We start from the raw sequence: 6,289 nt of genomic DNA on the forward strand, positions 1-6,289 counted from the left end.
GACATTTTCAGGGATAATAGAGAATAATAACATCGCGAGGCGTTTTTTTTTTTCTTTTTTCAAAATTCATTTTTGGTGTTCTGTTTCCTATCCCGCGACAAAACCTGAGATCAAAAAACGATAGAGACGTCAACATCCTGACTTTGTAGAATAATAGACCTATAGATAAAATTGTTTTCAATTGTTGGTTCCGGTGGTCATCAGAAGTACTTAAAAATTATTTTTTTACGCATTTACTCTATTTCTTACGGAAACTTTAGTTAATTCATAGCTCTATAAAAACTCACTGGACTGATATCGACACGCCCCGTTTATAAATTATCGATTGGTTAAAACCTACAGAGACCAAAGAAAAATCACGGACTGCACGAATTTATCACTTTTTACAATTAATATATTAATTTATTAAAAGAAAGGTCTAAATATAAACAATAAAATGCTCTCTATGATGATTCATGGGGGTTATGAACAAGGTAGCGATCATTGCAGAAAAATTTACATATTTTTTTCTGCAATGTCGCTACCGTCATATCCCGCATGAATCATCAAAGTAAGCATTTTATTGTTAAATTGAATACGTTTTATAAATATTCATTTTTGTTTGGAAAGTATATTACATAACAATATTTTTTTTTCATATACGTTCATGTAACTAGGCGAAACAATTGAAAAAACATATTCACATATATTCAAAAATGCACAAACTAATAATGGTACATGCATGAAGATGGTACATCTATAACAGCTGTAACGTGTACATATAAGCCACAAAAGTCAACTCTGTTCTTATTTTTATGTACATTTGTCAAATTCAAACATACACAATTTCTATTAAACTGATGTCAACTTTTGTTTTAAATATTTTAATCACTCTCTTCCCATACCACTTTCATTCATGCTCTCATTCAACATCAAGGGTAAATGAACTTGAGAGGTTGTATATGAAATGGGTAGAACAAAAACGTGAAATGATAATATCCATAGCAACTTCTACTTCTGTATAATATATTAACTGTTATACAATTACAGTATAAACAAAATAAATCTTCCCACTGTGACCAGCATTTTTCAAATTTCCTAAGTTACTATTTTTGAATTGATGCATATTTTGTATCTTGTATTTAAAACTCAAATAATATAAAAAAAGAATCAACATAGTTTGGAATCTTATTCTGCTTCAGACATAAAAACATGAATTGTTTTGTATATAAAATTATGAAGTTCACAGGTCTATTGTCCATATTTAGAGAATTTTCTCTAATTAGTAAATTGATAACATTGAATCCAACCCTACTTTCTGTTTTTCTATAAATTATTATTTTCTATTAAGATTATTCCACAAAGGGTAAAACATTAGTACAACTAAAATTACACGTTGTATTGTATATATTTCTTCTTTACAAAAAGTACAGTAACTAATCATTTGCAATGATCTTGATTTTTTTTTCAAATAAAAGTTAACAGGAAGAATTCTGTGTAGAACGCTGTACTGTAGCCATTGAACAGATGTCTCATTTAAAAAAAAAATTCTTGGCTTATTACAATTGCGCAAATAGAATATACTTCAGAGCCTTTGAGTAATGGGAAGCTCTTAAAATTGTTTATTAAATATACAATTTATAGCTGATACAATGAACAACTTAAGACATGTACATGTACAACTGTGTTCTTTGATAACATCATTTTCGTTTGTGACATTAAGGGCATTAGCAACGAAGTATAAACAAATTAAAGTGATCTTTCTTGATTTTTTATTTCCAATTGGAAGTTATATCCCGTTATATGAGATCGTATTGAGTATTGTGGTAAAAAGCACTATTTCCTTTTTAAACAGAAGTGTCTATGTGATGAAGAGATATCGCTGTTCATCGACAGGCAGACCTACCGCAACATGTTCAAAAAATTAAAAAGCAATATGAAAAAAAAAAAGTTACAATACTTCCTTTATATACTTTTTTTAATATTTCAATAATGAACGCGTTTTTAACATTATTTCCCCCGGTCACTGTTTGGTATGTAAAGCTGTTGTGCCTATACTAAAGACATGCCTACATTTCAGTTTGATGTTTAAGGGCAATTGCAGTGTAATTGTCGCCTGTCTGTAAAATGATACTACTGTCTTCGATAATTCAGTAGGGTTTGCGTTATATTGGCTGTTGGTTATAAAAATGTACATGTACTCTGTGATGTCATTGCATTACGTTCTTTTTGTTGGCTTCGTGCATGTAAGTTGTTAAATTCAAAATGTTATTGGGCTTTGCGTACTCGTTGTTATTGCAATGGGTACTGTTGTCGTAATTCATTAAAATGAACTTAAAAACGAATTTATTTCATGATATTAACGAAAAATGTAATTATTTATGAGAAGGGCGATTTTTCACATTTTCAAAATTGTCCTGCATTGAAAAGAATAATATACAAATACTATATATTTTCCTGGTACATGTATTTAGTTTTCAGCAAGTCTGTGATTGCTTACTACATATACATGATTATCTTTCTTTTCCGTACATTGATTGAGTTTTCTTAATCAGCCAATAAAACGATTTTTCATAATTTTTTTTTAAGGGAAAACGAGGTAAATGTGCGGTATGTGCCGTTCGTGTAAGGGACATTGGTTCTATACACAAGAGGTAGCAAATGTTACATGTATACCAAATGAATTACAGCATTCACTTATTTCATCTAATTAAGAACCTGCTTGTGTTTATATCAAACAAAACAATTTCAAATAGAATTGCAAATGTGAGACAATTCTCCATTATAATCATTTATCACATGATTAGCTTAATATTCGGTGGATATTCATTCTAGAATAATCAAAAACATGATAATCCTTTGATGTTTATAATAGGAAATTCGAAGTGTAACAAACTACGTGGTTTAACATTTGATAAAAAGAATTTCCTTTGATTTGCAATGGCATATACTCATGAATAAAACTATTTCTTTAAACTAAAAATGTATTCAAAAGCATTAATACATTTCATTATACAGTAACACAGTAAAATTAAACTGGTTAAACTGTGTTTCCTTCTCCCATTTTCATCAGACAGTAAAACGATATCTTTATATGAATCTTAATACTTCCTCCTTTCATTTTTAACAGAGGAATAAAGAGGGTATAAATCAATAAAGTTTTATTGACCTAAAGGATGCTCTCCACCAAGCGAATGAGCCATTAAAAAGAAGGTCATGTCATTCCTTTTCCCCTTTAAACAAAAATAATGAAAACATTTATATTTAAAAATATAACTGTTAAAAAATCTTGTCAATGATGATACATGAATTGTATAATTTGTATCATTATTTTCGTACTACATTTGTACATGACGATGGAGTCGTGTTATATTGATGGTCAAAATCCTCTTTTGCTAATGAAATGCCAAACTAGGATTAATTCAAATAAACATGAACATACAGATACAATGTCATGTATAATGTACATACGTTTACATGTATTGCATGCAAGGATTAACTTGCAGCCAAAAATTATATACTCTTGGAGAAAACAAAGTTTTGTACTGAAAAATTAATCTCTGTATAACCCTTGGTTTATTTCTTTGTAAGCTAATATAGTTAAGGCAGTTTATTTGATATTTTATATTTTATCTCGTGTTTTTTTAACGGAGTGATTTGCTTAATAAGACAGACTGCACACTTTAAAAGTACAGTTGCTTTTATACGCAATTACTAACTAAGGACACACTATTAAATGTTGAGAAGAAAATGAATGGATTAAAAGAATAGAAGCTTATTGGTGTCTTAATTCATGTTCAGAATTTCCGTTTCCATATTAATATGTTAATTTCATAATGTCTATTTTACAGTTAAATTTCTTGTTCAAACAGATCATTTCATGCCTTGGCATATGCGGGTGTTAGTTCTTACATATGCTTATAATATAAATCCTGGGTACATGCAAAACAAACCCTTGGTCAATACAAAATGCAAGTTTAACCTTTTATCAACCAATTAGTATTATAGTGTATACAATTGTGTGAACCTTCCACCAAACAAGATAGTTATATTATCGTAGAGTACGAAATACATGATAACAATATGTACAACTCAGATAGCACCACATGCAAACAATGTATTACAATAGAAAGCTTCCATCAATTTTTACGTTAAGATCGAAGAAGACATTGTGGTGGTGTTGCTATAGATAGTTTTTGACAAGTTAACCAATTCCATTTTAATGTTAATATATGAAAAAAAAAAATATTGAGGAATCCCTTTACACTGCACAGTCTCGCTTGGATTTACTAATAAAAGCAATTATATCAGAAGTTGAGCATGTAGTCAAAGATTTAAACTGTTAGTATATACAGCATCGTTTCCACGGGCCAATGTTTGGTATGCAGAGATGTCGTCTGTATATTGAAGATCTGCATACATTTCAGTTTGATCTTTTTTCGAGGCATTTGCAGGTTCATTCTTGTAAAATGGCGTTGTATCATTTTCACCAGATCTTTGTCTACAGCTAGAAAAATATATTTTTTTTAATTTGTACCATTTGAAAGCGAATTTTAAATGACGATTCTTTCTTCAAAGAAAAGTAAAACGATGAATGAAGTCCAAATAAATGCTTATCACTCTTTTTTTATATTATTTTATCAAGTATGAGAAAATGGGCCATAAAAATTAGCTTATCAATAGCTCAGTCACTGTACTTAAAAAAATAATTTTAAAAAGCACTTTTTGCACGCACTTGACTCTGATCACCAAAACTTACATTCTGAACAACAGAATAGACAATTTCACGTTTGCTATTAAAGAGATGAATGCAAATATGCCCAATCCCGTTATTGCGCCTTCATTTTTATCACATTTTGTCACCTGTCTTATGAGAGGTTCACCGTTCTTCGCAATTTCAGTAGGGTTTACTGTTTTATCCCCTACTGTTTTTGTCATTGTTGTTGGACTCCATGTCGCTGGTGTGGTTGAAATAAGCTTTGACCTCTGCGATGTTAATGTTTTAAATGCTTTTGTTGTCACTGGTTGTGTTGCCCAAAATGTTGTTGGCCTTTGAGCGCTCGTTGTTGTTGGTAATGCTGTCGTAGTTGAATCATATCCACACAGAAACCGAATTTCTGATTTTAAACAAAAAAACATTTCTTAAAGATAGAGGAGATCGGTAATTTCACTTTTCGTGTTTCTGTTGTCTCTAAATAATCGATCAGGAAGAATATTTCCCATATCTATGATTTTTAATTTACATTAATTAATATGTAATTACTCCCTACAGCTTAACATTTCTGTTGCTGGCATTAGTTGTGTTTTCTCTCTCGACCAAAATACTCGCCTTTTAATACATCTTTTTCGTGAGAAAAGATCAGTATGCGGATTTTAAACTTCAAACTAAGAGACGTTGGTTATACACTCAGAGGTACAACATGTTATACCTAATTCAATGCAGCATTCATTTTAACTAAATTGAAAGACGTTCGTGTATCATATACTAATTCAATGTGCAGTACTTGAAGGGGTAATAACTTGACTTTAAACTACATGTTTTGTAGACTTACTAGAGTTTATAGAGATGCAACATCTGAAAGAATACAGCATCTGAAAGAATACAAACTTTAAAACGTGTTAAAATACCTTCCTCTTTACATCTCGTATATCCCACACATTTTACACAAACATAAAGTATTTCAACAAACAGAATGGGAAATGCGACAAAAATCTTCATTTTATACATGTGTCATGGATTACATAATACTGTTTTAGTACTAACGTAGAAGATTGTAATCGGCGTAAACTCTAGAAAGTTTTAACGTAATGTTTAGATTGGCCTATGTCCAATCAGATTGTAGTAGGCGGAGTTGAGACATTACTGCTCGTGACTTGAATGAGCTCGAGAGGGATAGAGGGAGAGTTAATGGAGTAATTTATAAGGTGATGCAGATGAGCATACTATTTTTATTTATTAACTGGCAAACAAATTAAGAGATATTTTATTCTATATTGATGTAACTTTGAATGAAGTGTATTGTAATTATTTTGACCGTTGACAACGATGTCTCTACATACAGACGTAATGTTAAAACATCCAAAAATTGTTCTAACTTTTAGAAACCACCCCAAAAAACTTGGAAATGCAAGTCTTAATATTCAAATAAAATTATGCCGAATCTACCCGGAGTTTATAAATTTCGGTACAAATGTTGATATATACGTGTGTCTGTGTTTATTTAACAACAAAAAACTCTAAACAAACAAACAAACAAAAACTAATCGTTACTCAGTGTGAAACATCTTTAATTCAGGACAAATCTGTCCA

General features: G+C 30.5%; 1 long non-coding RNA gene across 1 annotated transcript; it reads right to left on the reverse strand.

Moving 5' to 3' along the window:
* Positions 1 to 1,054: 1,054 nt before the first annotated feature.
* LOC128184766 (uncharacterized) lies at positions 1,055 to 5,733 on the reverse strand. The gene is made up of 3 exons (XR_008243779.1): positions 5,608 to 5,733; positions 4,739 to 5,096; positions 1,055 to 4,486 (listed from the first exon to the last, which is right to left on the reverse strand). It is a non-coding gene; the product is annotated as an uncharacterized LOC128184766 (long non-coding RNA).
* Positions 5,734 to 6,289: the final 556 nt, after the last annotated feature.

Source organism: Crassostrea angulata, chromosome 5, assembly GCF_025612915.1.
Source record: "Crassostrea angulata isolate pt1a10 chromosome 5, ASM2561291v2, whole genome shotgun sequence".
NCBI lineage: Eukaryota > Metazoa > Mollusca > Bivalvia > Ostreida > Ostreidae > Magallana > Magallana angulata.